Raw genomic sequence first — 23,237 nt, forward strand, 5'->3', positions numbered from 1 at the left:
CTTGGTGGGAAAAATACCCATCACTAAGAGACAAGATGCAGAAATCTTCTCACTAAATTAAAAAAGAATAAAATTTTAAAAGGGGTTGGGTAAGTAAAACAAAACAGTTCACAAATATTTATTACAATTTTCGTTACATATAAAATTACTTATATTGTTTAATTAAATAGAGATTAATGGACAGAGCTTATTACTATATTACTTATTCTGTAAATATAATATCAATAAATAATCAAAAAAATAATACATTTGTAAACATAAATATATCTATATAAAAACCTAATAATGCTTAGGTAATGTTAAAATTAATAAATATTTTTTAATTAAATATTACATATAAGGTTGAAAGTTAAGACAAATAAATATACTATTCTGCAACAAGGCAGCTATAGTTTAATATTCCAAATAGGCAATTAGAAACTAATTCAAAAATATGCTGACTTAACTAGAAAAATTACTAAGTGAGAGGTAGTAGATCTTAAATAAAAATATACCTGGAGTTATAAAATAAAATGCATTCTTTAAATAGCGTTGATTTTTATTTAAACAGATAACTGTATTGTGTGTATTTTAGGATGCGCATTTAATAATTTTAATTGTCTATCTTGAGAAACGAAGGACTATCAACAGCGACTATTTCAGAGCATTATTGGACCGTTTGAGGGACGAAATCGCCGAAAAATGGCCGTATTTGAAGAACAAGAAAGTGCTGCTTCACCAAGACAATGCACCATGTCAAAAATCCATGAATTGGGCTTCGAATTGCTTCCTCATCCACCATATTCTTCATGAAAGGAATGAAAGGAATTTGAGGAATATTAGAACAGGAAATAGTCGCCCCCGTGACTGTTTCCTATTCTCATATCTCAAAAGAATGTTCGCTGGGAAGAAATTTTCGTTGAATGAAGAGGTGATCGACGAAACTGAAGCCTATTTTGAAGCAAAGGACAAATCGTACCATAAAAATGGTATCGAAAAGTTGGAGAGTCGCTATAATCAGTGTATCACCCTTGAAAGGAATTATGTTGAATAAAAAAAAACTAGTTTTGCCAAAAAAATTTTTTTTATTATGGTAGACCGGGGTCTTTTCATAACCTGTTATAATTTATTGAGTGAAATATCCAAGCAATCTATTTTCAAAAAAAACATTACTTATGACAAAAAAATACTTGCGGGTTTCTGATGTCAAAACACAATTTAATGAACACTAACTAAAATATCTTCAGAAAATACTTATGCGCAACAGAAAAACATTCAGGCAGAGAACATATAATTAATGAAACCTGACTTCTATAAATGTACGAGTACATATTCATTATTCTTAGTTATTCAATATAGTGAAATTCTGTTAGTAATAAAAATTTCCTACAGAAATCGTGTTCAGTGAACTCAATAGGCAACCAAATTGTAGCTAAAATAAATAATAACTATAAGGGTCTTATATATTTTTACCTTAATTAGCATTCAGCCAGTAATTAAATATATTTATAAAGTGTCACCCAATGTTATACAGATATATCTCTATCAAAAGGATAGTGTTAAGACAATACAAATGATAGTATGTTTAAAATATTAGTAATTCGTCAAAATAAATAATTGTTTTAAATAGTGCACCTTACTTAGCAACTGCATTATTTAATGATCTTGCACATGGTTAGAAATTTATATATTTCCTATAATTTAACTACTATTGGGTCTAATAGTTTTAAAAAAATGGAAGGCTGAAATCAACCAATTAAGAGTATTAGAGAGTATTAGAGAAATGTATTTAACAAGAGTAATTTTACTAGCGATGTATTATTTTAAGCCTATAAAAAAAATATTAATAATTAAATTATTTAATAAAAATGCTATAATCATTCTTCATTTTAATATTTATCAAAATATGTTCTTTGTTATAGGCCACTTTAATATAACTATTGGTTACTTTGAATAAATTAATTTTAACTATCTATTGTACATAACATGTTTACTTTAGCGAAAAAACTCGAAAGTATACATCTGGTATTATGGAGAATATATTTGATTCGGCTATAAATCCACATAACTTGTACTAATTATTTTAAAACAATTAACAATTTTACAAAATAGTAAATATAAATAAACTAAAAATATAAATTCTTGGTATAAGTATTAAAACATAAAACATAAGAATACCATTTCTCATTTTGTTGTCCTGCAATTATAGCTTGGTAATATAAATAAAATATTAATAACAATTGTTAACCAGCCAACAATTTCTTTAATAGCATTTTATAGTAAGTAAGCTTCAAAAAACAAATGAAAATATTGGAAAAATATTAAACGTGCCGTATACATTTTAAACCTTCAATATTACTTATCTTATTTAACTATTCCATCTGCCTACCAACATGCTGAAACACCATCTGTCAAAGCTGAGTTCATGTCAGATGTGGTAGACACAAAGTTACTGTAAACAAATTTTAAAAATATTAATAGAATACAATAATTTGGAAGATCATAATACAAAAATAATTCATGAAAATAATATAGTAATTATGCCACCAAACTTAAGGCTGTCAATTAAGATTTGTGCTTTTTGCAAATACAAAGATACGCAAGAAATACATCTTTGAATTAATTCAGCAGTCGCTTCTGAAATATGTTTGTATAAATTAATTTTACTCAGTCAGTTTATTTTGCATCAATCGATAGAAGCACGATAATCAAGCAAGCTAATAGCTTAAATTAATTTAATTGAAACATGATAAATAATTAATAATATAAAAATGCGAATTTGATTAATATAGCCCAATAAGCAATCTATGAGAGAAGGCTATATTAAAGGCGGCATTTAGCCCATGGAAACTCTACATTTCGTAACTTGGTTTAAGACTCTTTTTGACAGCACATTGGAATGATAAACAAGTCTTGAAAAGGACAATATTTTCAATCAGAAGCTAGTATTTCTCAAAACTCATAGTCATTTAAAAAATTACCTCTTTACTTATTTTGTCAGTCACACGTGCAATTTTTTTGCGTTACGGCCAAATGTTCAATACAGCTTCATCTTTTGGATGATTCTAGATATACAACTGGTGGAGCGTTCATCCTCTGTTATTGATATCATTACCTAAAACAACATATATTTAAAATATGCCATTGCTTTACACACACACATTAATATTTTACATTAAGTTGTTGAATTTAACTTAACTTAAAATATTAATTTAATTATATCTTAGATAATACATACAATTTACTGATTTCATATATTCAGGCTCAGCTTAAAGAACTCCTTGGTATTAAATATTCTCATGTTGTTATTACTTGTTGTTTAATCATTTTGTTTCTTAATGGTTGAACTGCTTTACATCTGAAACATCCTTCTTTATACCATTACTTGGGAATAAATTGGTTTCAGATGGACATCTGAAATAAATTTTCTTATGTTAATTTTAATCTAATATTAGTTATTTTTTATGCTAATCTCTTATCGGATAATTAATTAATATAAACCTTAAACCTTATATAGAGTATAATAAAAGTATATATAATATAATATAATATATAGAGTAATAATATGGAATCCACAATACAGTAAAATATATTTGTTTCCACTATGTCTATAATGAACTAATTCAGCTCTAGAAATATATAACAACCGTCTAGGAACCACAAAAACTGAAATTCAAAGAATGTGTTAAGTACCTTGAAAGGGTATTAGTGCACCTCAATAGACTTATCGACCACCTAAATATGTAGGAAATAAATGAAATTCCTGCGCCTAAATATTTACTATCATCCCCTCTGATTCATGTACATTGGCATTTGGAAATAAGAGGTAGAAGCAATATTTTACACAAGATATCATTTACCTATGTACTTTTTATGTCATGTATGTTATATAATCATCTATGTAGAAACTTACGTATTGTACCACTCATGTATCTGCTCTAACACTGTCAATATCCCAGTTATTAAAAAGATTACAAGTGAACTAGAGACTGAAAAGTACCAATTGTTAACTTGAAATCAATCCATGTTCATTTTGTGTGGCGGCAAAATGACAAAAACCTAACTATATCACTTGACGGATGCCCGATTCCTTAAGCAGGATAAGTTAAATACCCAGGATCATGAAGGTAGGTTAAATTAAAAATATTATGTTATAGATCAGACCCAAAATCAAGCAACTGTATTGGTTAGTCGGAAGTCGAACAAATATAGTGGATAAAGGACACTTGACCAAGAGAGTCTGGACTTTTTTTGAATCTATTAGAGTACTTATTAGTAATATTAGTACTTATTTGTAATTATTATTTACATTATATTATGATTAACTAAGTAGACCGACAAGTTGAAACTGATTCTATACAGATTGATCAATATATCATGCCCCAAGCTCCATCGAAATTGTTTTTATTATACTGTTAGTAGGTCTTTGAACTATCTGTTTTATTTTATCCCTCGATTGGGATATTGCCACGTCGATAATATAACACGTTTATTGTCAGATATCTTGTAAAAAAGTAAATTTAGGACTTTAGAACTGTGTAGTACATAATTATATTACAGATGGAACATTAAAAATAGTACGGCTCTACCTTGTTAGTATGAAACAAGTATATAGAACTTTAACATCGAAAAACTCAAAGTTTTCTTTCAGTGCAAACAAAAAGAAAGTTTCCAAATAAAAAGACAGAACTTTAACAGATTCTATTACATTGATACCAGTAAACAGATATGAAACGAAAAAGAATCAAAAGAAGAAAATCGAAAAAGAAGAAAAGTCATTTTAATATTATAATATATATATATATATATATATATATATATATATATTATAATATAATATACATATATATATATATATATATATATATATACATATATATATATATATATATATATATATATATATATATATATATACATATATATATATATATATATATATATATATATATATATATACATATATATATATATATATATATATATATATATATATATATATACATATATATATATATATATATATATACATATATATATATATATATATATATATATATATATATATATATACGTATATATATAGTCAATTCAAAATAGCAGTGACAGGTGTGTCAACATGTGTCTGCTTAAAGTTGTAAATTCGTTTTATAGTCAGAGAATGAGCTTGTAAAGTTGCCTGTTTGCCAAACTTATGAAAATTCTTCAAAATATTATAATAATTATTATACGGGTTATAAACCGGAAAACGTTGTTTTAACGTTTTGTTTTAATAAATTTGAAATCGCCGCGGTTTTTATTGCAAATATTTTTTGCGCCTTGCAGCTGCACTGTATATTAATACGAACACGGTCACTAAAATATCTCAAAAATTAAAAAACAATATAACCTTAAATTCACCAAAAATAAACCGTGTTCATGCGAAACAGGTGATCAAGATCAATTTTGGTGTTTCAAATATCAAATATACGAAATGTACAAAACAGTAAGTAGTTTTTTCAATCGAAACATAATTTAATACAATTATTTCAGAGACAATTGTTAGTCTGGAAAGTATCCACAAAAATCCAAAAGATATACAGCTATTTGACATATGTAGAACATTCGTTCATACATTGTTGGATAAGATAGGATTTAAGTGGTGTAAAGATTTAAGATGGTGAAGGGGTTTAATAGAACTTCCAGAGATTGCTTTTAAAAGAATACAATTTTTAAAAACATATAACAAAATCAAGGAAGAATTGTATCAATTCATATGTTTAAAAGAGCAATGAATTTTTCAGAATGGTACATAGGGTTGCTCATGGCAAGATGATAATAAATATAGTATAAAGACAACAAAGGTTCAAGAAAAAATGTAAACGTTGGAATAACTATCGATTAGGTTTTGTTAGTCATAACATTTCTTCATTACAGACATATAGTTATTCATGCTGGAAACACGAGTGGTTTTATTCGTGGTGCAGAATTAATATTTCTCGAAGTCCAAGGGTGACTACCATGAAGAAATGAACCATAACTTCTCTCTGCAGTAGCTGAAAATCAGCTTTTAAAGAACTTGAAGGAACCATCAGTTATTGTTATGTAGAACGCACAATACCTGCCATATATATAGTACACTGGTGAAGAAAATCCTAACAAGTTCATTAACAAAGGCTGCAATTAAGGAATAGCTTAAAGTACATAAAATAAGTTTGAAAGAAATCATGTTAAAGAATAAACTATTTCAAATTATTACTCGGTAAATATAAATGAAATTTTGAATTGCATTTTATGAAATTTACTTTTTTAGAATTAAGCCTGAGAAAAGATACATGGTAGATCAGATTACTGAATGTTAAGGCCACAGAGTATTATGTCTCCCTACCTATCACTACATTTTTAAGCCAATTGAGTTGATATGGGGTATTGCAAAAAATTATTACAATAGATATTCAGGTCGAGGAGGATATTCAAACCATAACTGTCTGGATTTATGGAAAGACGCATTGTCGAAAATAACACATTCGGTTTTTATGAGCTCGATCAGACAGATTGAAGAAGAAATTGATAAATGGTAGAATCTTGAGCAAGTTTTTAATAGATTGGAAATAAACAGCTTGATAATTAACTTGACTAGTATTTCTGAAAGTAACTATGATTGAATAAAATTTTATGAATGTTGGTTTATGATTCAATGCTGACGGTTACCAAGACAGGGTGATGAAAGAGGAAACTACTAAAGGTCACTACACAATTAATATGCTTTAATTGTAGGGAATTATATTATAGAGTGTGAAAGCTTCATGAGAGCATTATAGGACAAATGTTCAGAATGTACATGAATGTTTGATTAACATGTATGAGTAGAGAAATAACACTCACTGTTTTGCAGATATGGCAAATGCATTAAGGAGAATGCTGTGTTTAAATGAAGTTTAAAGATAGTAACAGGACAAACTAAAGAGCATATACATTGATCGAATATTGCTGGATACATTGCATCGAAAGAAACAAGAACTATGCCTAAAATATAAATCTGCTCTCTAATGAAAGTAAAATACATTACTCATATATACAACTGTTAATTAAGTGGATTAGGCCTTCGGAGGATACCACTACATACAAAGACGCGTCTAGAACCCTACTGTGGAAAAGAGCTCAATGTATATATAATAAAACAACTCTAACCTATAAATTATTGTAGCTGTAAAATTAATTGTAGTTTTAAGTTATTTTTTAAGTTTTTGTTTTAAGTATTTATTGTAAATTTCATTAGTCAATAAAACATATTACGTGACAAAGTTTATCAAGGAACCAATCAAATGTGTTCACATCAAAATGTTTCCCTTACGGATTTCTTTAATGGTGATATAAATTGAATAATCAAATTATTTGAATGGGTGATTATAACGTCATCCAAACACTGGAATTAGCGCAACATTTCTCTAGATACCCCTACTGGGCTTCTATTACTCTAAGTGTGTAGTTTAATAAAATAACAATAATAAAGTAGTTCAATTTTATTTCAATTTGTGTATTTCCTGTATACTAATTATCCCGTATTTATTCCGTACTCGGTTTGTTTGTGTGTTGATGCAAATACATCAGAACCGTAGTAAAATATTAATTTGTAAATATAAGCTGTAATTAATTAAAAAATATATATAGTAATTTTCGTAAGAAATACTAATTGGCCATTAGAAAGCTTGTTAAACTATTATAGGTAATTAAAAAAGTAAACTGTTTAAATAATAATGACAAACAAATAATAGTCTAAAACTTTAATTGGATTAAAGTTATAAAATCAAAAATTTCAGTACGAATTATCGCTTGTCTTTGGTATAAAACTCATCAATAAACGAGGTTCAACATTTACTCAACCGAGAGCTGCATCAAAAAGGCTTCAAGAAACGCTAACGACCATCGATCGATAGAGAGTAAAATCTAATAAATCAATAACGCCAAACCAAACTGTTTTTTCCCCACTCGGATCAGACTAAAGGAAGATAAAAAATCAAATTAATAAGTAAAACAATCTGGGCAACAAATAGATTTAATGGTATCTCTGCGGTAGGTAGATGTATTACAAACAAAGTTAATTATAAAATTATTTTAAAAACGGCTTCGTTGAAGCTAATAGGATATCTCTTAGCCGGACTCCGAACTTTTCCTAACATAATTAATAATACCAACGTGCTAGTATTTTACGGGACGTATTTGTATATTAAAAAAGCTTAACCTACTGCTTTTTTTTATCGAACAATGTTCGAAACTTAATTGTACGTAGTGTCGATTGGAACGAAAAATGATTAATGCAGGATGACTTTCTTCTGATCACTGTCTAGCTGATATTAATGAACAGCTTAAATATTATATATAAATTAGGACCAGTTTACATTAAACTAAATAACAGCTATATATCAAAAATATGCATTCTGTTAAAAAACTCAAAATTAACTTTGTTTTTTAAATAAGTACTTGCTTGTTATTCAAGTGTAAAATCATTTTAATTTTAAACTAATTAAAAATAAATACAACTCTGTCAGATACATCCGAAACATGTAATCGAATCAGTCTACAAAATTCAAAGATTAGTGATGCCGGCTTGATGGCGCAGTGGTAAAGGCGATGGGACGGACGGTCCTCCTAGTGTTGCTATAGTCGCGGGTTCGACTGCTGGGACATGGTCGTAAATTTATGTTTGTGATTGTTTAACATTTGTGAATGTTCTAGGCAAGAGTGTAAAATCCGACAAGGAAAATGATCCCAGGCACGCCAGTAATCAGGCAGGGTAAGGCCGGATGTCTTCTGGGATGATTTCTAAAGTTGGTCACTCGCCAGTCGGTATTTTAGGCCCAGTCCAGATAAACCCATAGTTGGTAAAAGGAGACTTTTATATATATATATATATATATATATATATATATATATATATACATATATATATCTATATAAAAGATTAGTGATAATAAATTAGAGATTATAAATGGGCAAAAAAATTTCAATTTTCTCATAGATTCCTGATTACTCTTTGAAATACTGAAGCTAAGAAATAGTCAGAGTCAGAAATAAATTACATTTTTAATCAATTACTTCGAACAGGACTGGGATAATGGGATACCATTTATTGAGTTATGAAGGAGAGAAAACAATGTTGTATATACACTACAATTTGTTTTTCCTCTGCTTTGCGTAAATTAATATACAAAGGCTTATGGAATATGCTAACTGAACATCATTAGTCTTTAAGGGTTCATTTTATATTACGTTAATATCTGGCTTTTATATATTTTCCATAGTTTGTGCATATAATTTATTGTACATTCGTGTGATAATAACAAATATCGCTTATTTCGATAGGTACTACTTTACTCCGTGTACAGACTAGTGCCTATGGAATATTTTAGCTGAATATCATTGCTATTTAAAATTTGATTTAAGATCTGTTTTTTATTTATTTTTTTGTATTTTGTGTATATGATGTATTTTAATCAGTACAAACACTCTTCTAATAAATAGGTTTTGTGTAACTTGACAAGCTATTTTTTGTGCATATAGTGGGTGATTTTTGTTTATTATTATGCTAAATAGGAATTGTAAATATCAATTACTTTAAAGAAATTATAATACTTGAGAGCGTTAATTAACTTCTTTAATAAAATTACTAAATTATTTGAAAATCTATTTTAAAAAATTTCGGTTATTTTTATGGGTATAAATGTATAGCGGCATACAAACTAATGTTTACAAAATATTTTAGATGGACTTGAGAATATTTTAAGGATACATTTTTATATTGCTTTTGTATTTCTGCTATATTTTGTGTATGTGCTCTATTGTACAGAAAAGGCCCTTTCCCCAAAAAAAGTGAATATAATTTTTAAAACAGATGCATACCTCGTACTCACTTCGCTTGTAAATTGAGGCAATTATAAAAGAAATATAATAATATACTAATTTATAACATGGTTTACTAAGCGTATCTAACTTACGAAATGTCTCCTTTATATATTAAGGTTTCTTAGATTTGCTTCATGTTCTCTATGGTTCCAGTTAATTACATTTTCATCGTTATTATTTTCTGTATTATCTGGATATCTATACGAGTGTTTACGTTATATTAATCAAAAATCTATTTTTACTTTGCAAAAATAGTTGTTTTTCTATTTCTTGCATTCATATTGTAATAGTATTTATTTAATACTAATGTAAAGAATAGCCTTACAAAGTTTCTTTGGTAATACACAAAACTGATGTTAACACTTTCTTGTTCAGTTTGTAACATGGGAAGACAGTATCGGGTATGTACCATTCTAGAGCCTCTTGCAGCAGCATAGTAATATTATATATGTCTCACTAACAGTGGCAAAATAGATTACAGAATTCTTTTAATTCCTTTTAGGTAGCGTCGAGATGCTTTTGTTATGTCGTGATCGAGTTTTATAGTACATTATAAATACAGTTTTTTTTTGAAATTCCAATAAAAATAACCAAAGCAAATTTTTTTATTATTTAATTATTACATTGTTACTAGTCGTTTCCGACCAACCTACGATCTGTCTTTATGATAACTTATATCTAGGTATATAACTGGGAGGACACATCACCCCTATCTCAGTCCCTGGTGAAATAATGTTTATACATGTCACTGCTGTATTTTTTATTACATGCATTTCACTACACAACACTACACAAGATCAGATTGTTTGATTCTTTTGAACATGTGTCCTGCTCTAGTGGTACCCAAAAGTTACAATTCTTCAATATTCTCATGAAAATGGAATATTCTCTTGTCTCCTTGCAATTCTCTTGACTTCTTGACCGACTGTGGGTCTCTGAAGGTCTCAATGTAGGTAGGCAGGCCCTGTAATATTAGGGTACGCCCACAATACTTTTCAGGACTTTGTTCTTTGTATTTATTTGTATTTTTTTATGTTACTCTTTGCAGAACATCCCCATAATTAAATTCCGTCCATATGGGTTTCAGTATTTGCTTCTATAATAGCAATTTATTATCTACCGATAATATATTTAAATACCACGTCTTTAATTTTCTTCTTTATATGTTCCTTCCAACGAAGTTTTGCATCAAGATTTATTCCGAGATATTTAGCGTTGTTGCTATATGGAATGATAGTATTATTTAATGGTAATGGTGCTTGTGCAGTCTAATTGTAGGTGAACTGCACATGCACAGATTTACTTTCGCTAATTTTTATTTTCCACACTTGCGTTCAATTATTTATATAGTCACTTGCCTGTTGTAATTTTTGCGTGGCTTCTTCGATATTATCTCCGACAGTTATAATCGCAGTATCATTAGCAAATATAGCCATTATCATAACCAAATAAGGGTTTGCACAAGACACATGTTCAAACGCACAATAAATAAATAATATTAAAAATATAAGAAATGAAATCGATACGTAATGATGAAAGGGAATATGAATTGAATGGAAATTGCTACTAAATCATCTGTCTGGTTTGGCTAATACTGATTCCATCATCGGACATACGACATATAAGGATTTTACTATTCTTTACAATTTTTAATTTATGTTTTATTTTGACTTTTTATTCTTTTCCGCGCCTTTTTTCTTCATTATTTTACTTACAATATAATTTTGACGTATATCAGAGTCATAGTAAACTAGAAGATAAAATAAATTAAAATGACGCGAGATTACTGATATTTTGAAGGGCTGTACTTAGTATATAAACTAAACCTGCTTTGTCATATAAACTAATAAGTCCACAAAATGTTTCAGATTAGTTGAAAAATAATTGAAAACCATAAATAAAATTTTATATCTAAATTATTTTTAAAAAATTTAGAAAACTATATTAAAATTTTAAGGCTTATTAATAGAATTTTATATGCAATAATCTACTAATATTTAACCAAAACTGACAATTAACTGGGAAAAGTTACTCAACTCTACTGAAATCAGCAATGGTTCCACTAATGTCGAGTAGTTCCGAAAACATTCCAGTATCATTTTTAAAAAGTATTCTCAATTATGATCGATACCAAATGGAGCGACAGAAAGTCTAAAATGAAAAATGTATAATGGAATATACGTTTACACAATTTTGTATTACTATATTTTAATCACTGTAAAATATCTCTTGAAAAAGATATGAAGATGATGATTCTTTTCATTTTTCATTTCACGCAATTCTCCTTTAATTTAGTCCTATACTTTCTGCTATATTTTCAACATGGTGTTTAAAAAAACCGCACATATTTAAGGCAACCCTTGATTTTATTTATTAATTAATTTATAAATAGTAATATGTGACTTACCGATTTAATTTTCGTGAAATTTCTAATGTGAAATTCATGTTTGTCCGTTACCTGATCTATATATTTACTAAATTATTTTATATAGAACATCATTAAAACATTATCTTATCGCATACACTTCACTCCAAACTATAAAATATTGAAACAAAAATTATCGGCTAAATATTTAAAGGAATTGTTGACTTGAATTTTAGGAATTCTGAAAATAAAAAAATTGTCGCGAACTCAAGGTCATCCTTTATGTTCTATTAAAGCAACATTTCAATACAGACAATATATTATAATATTATCACCAATTTATTTTATATATATACTGAGCGGTGCTTTTATATATTCCATTTTTATGCTGTCATTGAAGTTAAAACAGTAAATATTAATCTGTAAAATATTGTTTCATATTTCACAAGTTTTATATGTTAGATATGTATTAGTACCTTGTTATTCTTTTAATTAATATAAATTATTGCTGAAAACATACTCGAAATTGTTTCTAAAAATTAATCTCTTAGAACTTCAACAATCTTCTCCGGCAATAAGTAGTATTAGCCGGCTTGGTGGCGCAGTGGTAAAGGCGATCCTCCTACTGATGCGACAGCCGCGGGTTCGAATCCTCCTGGGCGATTGTCGTAAATTTATATTTGTGATTGTTTAAAATTTGTGAATATTCTAGGCAAAAAGGTGTAAAATCCAACAAGGAAAATGATCCCAGTCACGCCAGTAACCAGGCTGGGTAAGACCAGATGTCTTCTGGGATGATTTCTAAATTTGGTCACTCGCCAGTCGGTAGGCTTAATGCTAGGAGGACAGTGGTTCGGAGCCCACGTTAAACTTTAGGCCCTGTCCAAATAAACGCATAGTTGGTAAAACGAGACATATATATATATATATATATATATATATATATATATATATATATATAACTAGTATTATAAGATTTCCGGTAAACATTCTAGATACTATTCTAAATTGTTCTAAAGTCTATCCTAACTTATTCTAAAGACCATTCTAACGTAATCTAGAGATTATTATATCTCACTCTATGTTCATCAATCACTCTATGACAAAATATGGGGCATCGACGATGACTCGCAACACTTTATTCTGGAACCTCTGAAGGATAGCTATATTAGATTTGCTAGTAGTACCCCACGGTTCAATACCATAGGTCCAAATGAGCCTAAGTATTAACTTACACAGTAAGACCTTGTTATCTAAGAATAATTTAGATTTACGCTCAATACATTTGTTTTAGTTTGCGTTTTGTCACTAGATGTTTTTGCAATGTTAAATGTCGATTAAAACGTTCATAGTTATTCTTTTTTACAGAAAGATAAGTTACCTTATAAAGGGCGATTGTTACGTGAATAGATTTTGTCTCATTCGCTTTAATTTCTCGACTATATTAAGATGAAGTTGTAGGTTTCTTGAGCTCGATAGGACAGCTGTATACAATGAACCAAGAACACTACCCTGCGGAACACCTATTCGAATATATTGGATGTAGATTAGTATATACGTCGCACTAATTCACAATACAATATATGTGTGTGAGCTATGATTTCAGTATTTGAAAATGCGTATGGGGCAAAAGCTTTTTCAATTTAATCTGCAGTCCAGTGTCCCACGCCTTGGCCAAGGCTTGAGATATATCGAGTAATGCAGCGGAGCAATATTTTTATCATTTAAGTTTTTGTTAATTTGGTTGACCAATCTATGTCTTTGTTCTGTCGTCCGTGTTTATTACGGAAGCCAAATTGTTGGTGTGCAATATTATTTCTCTCTTCTGTGATTGTTTTGAGCCTCTTAATCTATAGTTTTTCAAAAACTTATACTCACTGATCTGGTGATATATAATAAAGTAGCATTATCAAAAATGTTCTTTTACTAAGGGGTCAACATGATTTTTATTTTTCCCAAAAAGAAGAACGAGATCAGATTTTGTCGCAACAGCTTTAAATAAAGATCATATAAATTCAAACTCTCAATATCGTAAAACATTTTCTAGTATAATTGTGTGCTGAGAAATTCTAAAACTTGTACTCATATGAAAACAGAGCACACAACAAGTCAAATGAAAAGTCCCCTGCCTGACACATGGATGGCGCTACTAGAATTGCATCCATATGTTTTTAGTTAGCCCTAACCCTTAAAAGATGCGTGTATAATTGACAGCTGTCGGATCATTAGTTTGTCAATTATAGCATTTTGAGTGAAGCAACTTTTATTATTGTGAAAAAAACGGATAAAAGGGAATTTCGCTTGTTGATAAAATATTGCTTTTTGAAGAGAAAAATACAGTTGAAGCAAAAACTTCACTTGGTACCAAATTTCCGAACACTGCCACAGAAAAATCAACTATCAAGGATTGGTATGCTAAGTTTAAACGTGGTGAAATCAGCATCGATGATGGTGAACGCAGTGGACGCCCAACAGAAGTTGCTACCGACGAAAACATTAGAAAAATCTACAAAATTATTTTGAATGACCGTAAATTGAAATTGAATAAAATAGCAGACACTCTAAATATATTAAATTAAAGAATCCGCTCCGAAGGGTGGGAAAATGCAACAGTCGGCTGGCAAGGTCATGGCGTCTTTATTTTAGGATGCGCATGGATTATTTTTGATTGACTACCTGGAAAAAGTAAGGACCATCAACAGCGACTATTATATAGCGTTTTTGGACCGTTTTAAGGGCGAAATCGCCGAAGAGCGGACGCATTTGAAGAAAAAGAAAGTGCTGCCTCACCAAGACAATGCACCACGTCACAAGTTAGTGAAAACGATGGCAAAAATCCAGATCTCAGATCTTAAAAGAATGCTCGCTGGGAAGAAATTTTCGGTGAATGAAGAGGTGATCGCCGAAACTGAGGCCAATTTTGAGGCAAAAGACATATCGTAATACGAAAATGGCATCGAAAAGTTGAAGGGTCGCTATAATCAGGGTATCACCCTTGAAGGGAATTATGTTGAATAAAAAAAAACTAATTCTGCCAAAAAAAAGTGCTTTGTTATGGTAGGCCGGGGATTTTTCGATTGACCTGTTATATTAAAGTTAAAGCAAAATGACTTCCACTAATAGGCAATGTTGAAAAAATAATAACTAATAATAAATATGTATTGAAGTGCATTAACGTACTAAAAATGTTGAAAAAAGGAAGAACCAACAACAAACAACAAGGAAGAAATAATAATCTACAGGAGCTCAGCAAACGCAGTCCATTTTATATGGTACAAATATGGCAGAATTTAAAACATCTGAGTGCTTGACATAAAAATCCAATCTCTTAATTAATCTATTCTAACACCGCTATGTAAGCGATGTTGAACACGAACAGATATTCTGCAACAGACAACCAAGGTGTATAGAATATTTGACAAAAATTGCAATACAGTCAAAGAAACTAATTGAAAAAGCAGAAATAAAGTTAGTCAGTATAGCTCCCAAAATGTGTTTAATAATTAATGAGGAAATAACCTATGACCATGATAAATAATTAAAATAGAGAGTTGATATAACTTGACTTAACTTGGCTAACGATTTAACCTCAAATATAAACAGAGTGTTGTTCCATTTTTATTCTAAAAAGCATTTTAGTTTCTTTATATATGTTAGATGTTTCAATCTAAGTTTGAATCTGCCTTCGTAATATTATCAAGAGGGAAGTCAAATTATCCCTGGCGAGTAACAACTACCTGCATTCAAAGATACATTATTAACGTACTCTGCAAAGCATCACTTAATGAATTATAGTTTCGTATGCTTTGAATTCAATAGTGTACATAGTTGAATTTAAAAATTTCAAAAACCTATATTATATTCAAAATGTATAAGTCAGAAATATTCAAATCTAATTTAATATAGTTTCTTTACGTCTTTATTTTACACTTCTTATTAATACAATACGATTAATATATTGCAACAATATACAATAATATATTACAATGGAGTAGTACATTTAAGTTAAAAAATATTTATACTAATTAAATTAAATATTCTCCTTCGAATAGTTTTCAGATTGAACTACTGTTATAACTCGTCAAAACAAATGAGTTTCTTTACATAAAAATGTATGTTGGAGGCATATATAAAGCAACCATTCGGACAAAATGGTGGATGTAATATTAGCTGCTCAGTGCAATTCTCATTTTGTGTTAGCTAAATATGTGTAATATCGTGTAGTGAATAAAACTGATTTAATTTAGTAAAATTATCAGCGTGTTTATCTACTCTTTTTGTTTCTGTTTATCACTATTAATAAAGTGTATAAGTGTATATAAAGTGCACGTCAAATACATGATAACTTAAAGAATATTTACATAATAACATTCTAATTTAGAAACATAAAATAAGAAAAAAATATATGTTTACAGGTTATGAAGGTGTAGGGTTAAAACAAAAAAAAATGTATCTTACCTGCAAACTATTTTATTTTAACGGAAGGAAGTGGCGAATTGTTGAATATACAGATCAGGCAATACTTATAATATCTATTTTAAATGTAAATGGAAGCCTTATAATGTATTTTCAATCTGCGGAATCACTCTGGGTTTGGTGATGTGTCCTGAACAACGATATAACATTTGATTACATTTTGTAAATCATTATAGTTTTTAATAATTCATTGGAGATATACATTTCTTCATACTAGAAATAAAAATTCAACAGGAACATCCCAACAGGTAGTCGGTAGTTTAGGAATAGCTTCCAAAACATAGATTAAGTTTTAAACATATCATATTAAATAGTGAAGTATTTCAAATTGTTACTTGGTTAATAAGTGAAATGTTTAATTGTGTTTTATCTGTACTCACATTAGTAGTTTAGATGTTTGAACGATAGAGACACAGAGGGCAGCGTCTGGAATTATTATAGTATGTGACAAAGAATAGCTACAATAGACATGCAGGTCGAGAGAAATATACAAGCAGGAACTGTTTAGATATGTGGAAATGATTTTTTACAATAAGAATCTTCGGTTTGGATGAAATTGTCAAATGATGGAGTTGTGTACTCGTGTGAGATTGGCAATTAATGCTTCGTTATTGATTTGAATACTAACTCATAATGTGACAGTGGGTGAACGAATCTTTCTGGATGTAGGATTAATATTCAATCACGACAACACCAAGACCGGGTGTAAGAAAGTTTAAAAAACTAAAAATGAGTATATAACTAATACAGTATAATAACAGAAAATCGTATTGTACAGTATCAAATATTTATTTGTCTGTATATGTACGGTTATTCAGAATACATTACCTTGTACATGTACAATACATGTACAATTATGATATAGGTGGATTAAGCCTCCAAGGTATTCCGTAAGAGGTGTAGAAAAGAGTTAAATGTAAATATAATAAAATAACAGTAACCTACAAACTATTATAGCTGCATAATTAACTGGAGTTTAAGTCGATGTTCGATAATAATGCATTTGATGTACTACAATGTTAAAATAAATTATATTTCATAATTTTTTTGTTACATTTTTTATTTATATTAGATATTGTTATATATAAGAGCTAAAATACATTAAAAATTAAAGTTAAATGCGGCAACATTACTGTTTTGGCGTCATAGATTGAGATGACGTGAGTTCACTGCTACTTTAATTAGACCATACGCCAAATGTGACGAGATTATTTTCATGTATTTTCGATTACATAAACCTATATATCAAACTACTCCCTAATTACTCCCATCCATAGTATCTCGCATTATTTTCGTATACTAAATTGTATATTAACTTAATTATGTAAAGTGCACCATTATAATCGTTTATCCCAATTTAAAAATGATAAGGCCATTATAAAATTACCTTAATGTAGTTTCTCTGTGATATTCGGTATATGTTCCGCATGGTAATAATACTGCTTAGAGCCATCATATTAATATTCTAATTACAATCTATGGTTGTAAAAGTGGCGGTTTCACTAATCAAAAACTCAGACGGTAGCGGAATGCACCGACCTCGTGGTTCTCTCTTTCGGCCGTGCAGGGCGACGCGCTCTCCTCGTCCAACTCGCGGTTCTCTACTATGCCCCGTCCTCGTCGACGTGGGGAACGTTAACATTTTGCATGTAATTTAATTTCGTCAGGGTCGGACTGGGCGGTTCCGACTGACAGGCTGATTGCAGGGCATTCCTGGCCTCGATCCGGCCAACGTCAGTGTTTAAACGTGTTAAAAGTGGAACTTTCGATTAACGTTTCTTTTTGTTCGTGTCAATCTTCCCCTCCCCCCTCCAACAGCATATTGGATTTAATATATTAAAAGTGTGGATATTTAAAATTAAAATGGAGCCACTGTTTTTTTGCCAAGCATAATATCCAAGAATCCAATTGTATTAAAGTTTTTTTAATTTAAAAGCGTTAACTTGTATTTATTTATAATATTATTTTGCCTTAACTAAGATAGTAAAGTTAATCAATTATTTTTTAGTTGTAATGATCTTAACCATAAAATATACATACAACATGTACTTACAATAAACAAATATAACAATTAGTACCACTTTATAAAAATATACTTCCTATCATTTGGTATACTACACAAGACAAGTTCGTTTCTTTTGAGTCCGCGTTTTTGTTCAGTGTTATCCAGGGGTAGGAGCACTTTATTGATAACATGGGAATACAGTCTTTTTCCACGCATAATATGCAGAATTTCAAACATAATTGCATTTAGTTATATTGAAATACATACATGTAACATTGTTTTTAAGTACGAGTTGCTTACATAACATTGCTAGAACTAGAACGGTGAAAGTTGTAATTAACATGGGTTTAAATGATAAAATGAATGATCTTAATCATACCATAAATACACATTCTATTCAAAACAACAGTGAATACACGCCATCTATTTGTTTAATGTACTGCTGCTAACTAATGTACAAATTATAAACCGGCAAACATCGTTTTTAAACCTTGCTTGTTTTGATACATTTCAAACCGCTGCTTATTGTTAATCCGATCCAAGATGCTGAAGCCAGAGAGAATAGATTTCGCCTCTAATCATTTATTTTAAACAGGAACGAGAGAATGTAGGTCCCTCTGTCAAGTAAAATTCGATAGAGGGATAAATATTTTACTCCTAAATATTAGGTTGCAAATTGAAAATATTTTTAGCGTGTTGCAGCTACACGGAATATGATAATATGGGCATGGTAACTAAAATATCTCAAAAATATTAAAAATATAATATTAGGTTAATCGAAAAGGAATCGTTCTCGTACGAAGTGGATTACAAATCAAGTTCAACCTGATCTTAGCTCTATTAGATATCAAATATATGTAATGTATAAAAACAGTGAGTAGTTTTTCCATTATGTTGCAGGAAACTATCCGTGAATAGCTTAGAGATACGCAGCTCTTTTAGTAATGAATATCCTTACATACAGTGTTGGGTAACATAAGGTATGCAGAGACAATCGACGAAGAGGTCTAATTGAATTTCCAGACTTTGATTTTAAAAGAATACAATTGTTAAAGGCATATAATGATATTAAGGAAAGCTTATTAGTTCAATTTTTGAATTTATATGAGACATCAATATTTCAGCATGGGACATTGGATCGCCCATGGCAAGATAATAAAAATAATGTTAAAACAAGTTAACATAAGTTGATGGAAAAAGGTAAACGTTGAAATAATATAATTAACTAGCTTTATTAGACATCCCATTTATTATTAATTGATTACAGATATATTGCTCTTCACACATTCAGTTTGGATAAACTGGATCAGACACATCGAAGAAGAAATTGACAAATGATGGAATTGTGAACAAATATTGGATAGATGAAAAATTAACAGTTAAGCTATTCAATTGGATGAAACTTTCTGAATGTGGGATTATGATTCAATGCTGACAATTTCCAAGACCGGGTGATGAGAGTGGAAACAACTAAGGGCTAGTATATACTTAATATGTGATAATTTCCGGAAATCTTATTGTAGAATGTGAAAGATTTCTGTACACAGATATGTACATATTAGTTCAGTATATACGTCTATGTTCTGTTTTACAGATATGAACAAATGCATTAGGGAGAATGCAGCGACTAAATATAGTTTTATCAAGAAAGATACACATACAGGTAGTAACAAAACAAACTCAGGAGAAATACAATAATATCAAAATGACTTTACAAGGAAATATAAATATGTGGTGGTGGAGTAGTCCTCCAGAGGATACAACTACATAACAAATGGCAAATACACCTTATAGGTGGTATGGAAAAAAGTGTAATGTTAATATAATAAAATACAACCCTAACCTGCAACCTATTTTGACCGTATTATTTATTATAGTTTAAGTCCTCCGATAATATATGCATTAGATATACTATAATGTTAAAATAAATAACATTTTTGTTTCACTATTTTACTTAGATTTAAATGTTGTTATGTCAAATGTTGTTATGTTTTTATTTTATATAGTATTACCAGTTTTTGCGGACTAACTTACAACTCTCTACTTTTATTCTCCGCGTCTGGATTCATTTATATATATTTTTATTTGTGTGTAGCAATATTCAGGTTGCTAATAATTTTATAAGAAAACAATTAAACTTTATATTCTATATAAATTACCTACAATATATTCATAAATCTGCACAGTTAAATATAATATAATACATTTACTATTACATATTTAGTTATAAATTCATATTTGTAACATAAAGTTATTTGGAATTTTCTAGTATAATGTATCATGAAACCAAAAAGTAACCTAGAATTTCCTATATAAATATAATCTTTTGTCTATAATGTTGTCTCTTAATGAGGACTGTTACTCTAGAACCTTGCGCATGCACCATATTTTAAAATATATTTTATTTTTAAGTTGTTGTGTAACTATCTAATAAACCGCTTTAGAGGACGCACTACAAAATTTAAAATATAAATGAATAAGCATTTAAGATATTTTAAGAATAAATAAATTCTCAACTTCACACTGCTGTGAAAATAATCGGTGAAAATGAAAGTATATTCAGAATAGTGATAATATATGATACGATATAATAAAGGTAATAATAATAATAGTAATGGTCTACTACCTCCATTTCTACATTACTATATTCCGTAGTCAGTTTCTCTATCAGAAATGCATTGATCCTGAATCAATGGAGTTTTAGACTTTAGCAAAATTTTTTATTTTATTCTAAATTGTATTTTAAATCTAGAATAGAAAAAGAAACTATATCAAACAGTTATTAATATTATATTTAATACTATATATTATGCTATATTGTAAGTAAGTAACAAAACAACAAAGATGTAATGATTACAAGCAATGATTGTAGATAAGAAATTGAACAAAAATTTGAACTTATAGAAGAAGGAAGATTAAAAGTTCAAGACATTTAAGAGAAAGGGATAAATTAAAGAAACGGATAGAGAAGTAAATATAACGTGATATGCAAAAAATGGGAATTCATTTTTACTCTAATTTTGTATTAACAATTATCTCAAAATTAGAGAGTAATTAATACACGTTAAAACATTAAAAGATTAGTGAAAATAGATTTTTTGGCTTAGATTACTTCAAGAATAATTTTAATTCAATCAATTGTTTTTGTTCTAATTGATGAATTGGAGATTCCTAATTTTACACAATCGTTTTCTAATTATATTATTATAATGAATACTTTACAAGTTTGAAAATTTATATTTGCCAGTATTGAAACATTACATTTTCTATATTTAAATATTTTCAAAAAGCATAAACAATAAAAATATTTATAAGAAGGGCTTATTATGTAATGAAATCACAAATAGTTACTGATTAATATAAAATAAATTTATATTAAAAATATTGATAAAAAATTCAATTTTATTTTAGCTGAAATATATTTTTTATAGTTTTCTAAACTGGTTTGGCGCCTCTGGTAAAGGTAAACAAAATGGCAGAATATTTAGAGGAAGCTGCATACCCCGAATGTCCGGACCGTTAATAAATAATATGTAAGGATAAATGGCATATGTCTACTATGAACGATTTATAAAAAAGCTATGTAACTACATTTTCAGAGACCATTGAAGACGTAATAATAACATTTTATATTATTATTTCTTAATATTAGGCATTGATAAAATTTATACAAAACAATCTAGGTAAAAATTAAGAAAGCAGTAATTGAAATAATGATGTCGGTAGCGGCTACTACAATTTTCAATATGAAAAGCGCACATAGATTATCACGAATATAATATTATTTCAGAGAGGAATAAATATATCATTTGGACTAAATTAAATTGGCTAAAATGGACAAACCCGAACAAAAGATAAATTTAAAAGAAAATCCTTGGAATTTTTGAAGTCATTGAAGTGGAGGCCGCCTAGAGCGATATAGATGCCTTATTTAACTTAATTCCCTTCAAGGGTGATGCACTGATTATATCGACCCTCTAATTTTTCTATACCATTTTTGTAGTATGATTTGTCCTTTGCTTCAAAATAGGCCTCAGTTTCGTCGATCACCTCATCATTCGACGGAAATGTCTTCCCGGCGAGCATTCTTTGAGACCTGAGAACAGGAAATCGCTGGGAGCCAGATCTGGAGAATACAGTGGATAAGAAAGCAATTCATGGAGTGTTGCCACAGTGCATTGTCTTGGTGAAGCAGCACTTTCTTTTTCTTCGAATGCGGCCGTTTTTCTGCGATTTCAACCTTCAAACGGTCCAATAACGCTATGTAATAATCGCTGTTGTTGGTCCTTCCTTTTTCAAGGTAGTCAATGAAAATTATTCCATGCGCATCCCAGAATACAGACGCCGTAAACTTTTCAGCCGACTGTTGCGTTTTCCCACGCTTTGGGGCAGGTTTATTGTGTGCAGTCCACTCGGGTGACTGTAGATTGGACTTTAGAGTTAAATGATGGAGCCATGATTAATCCATTGTCACATATCGACGCAAAAACTCGGGTTTATTACGCTTCATCATCTTCAAACACTGCTCCG

At 29.4% G+C, this 23,237-nt stretch overlaps 1 long non-coding RNA gene across 1 annotated transcript; it reads right to left on the bottom strand.

The window, feature by feature from the left end:
- Positions 1-278: 278 nt before the first annotated feature.
- LOC143193192 (uncharacterized) lies at positions 279-12,392 on the bottom strand. The gene is made up of 4 exons (XR_013004959.1): positions 12,269-12,392; positions 3,218-3,393; positions 2,961-3,094; positions 279-2,431 (listed from the first exon to the last, which is right to left on the bottom strand). It is a non-coding gene; the product is annotated as an uncharacterized LOC143193192 (long non-coding RNA).
- Positions 12,393-23,237: the final 10,845 nt, after the last annotated feature.

Source organism: Rhynchophorus ferrugineus, unplaced genomic scaffold, assembly GCF_030347505.1.
Source record: "Rhynchophorus ferrugineus isolate W39M unplaced genomic scaffold, kcgeb_rfMv2 rfM3, whole genome shotgun sequence".
NCBI lineage: Eukaryota > Metazoa > Arthropoda > Insecta > Coleoptera > Curculionidae > Rhynchophorus > Rhynchophorus ferrugineus.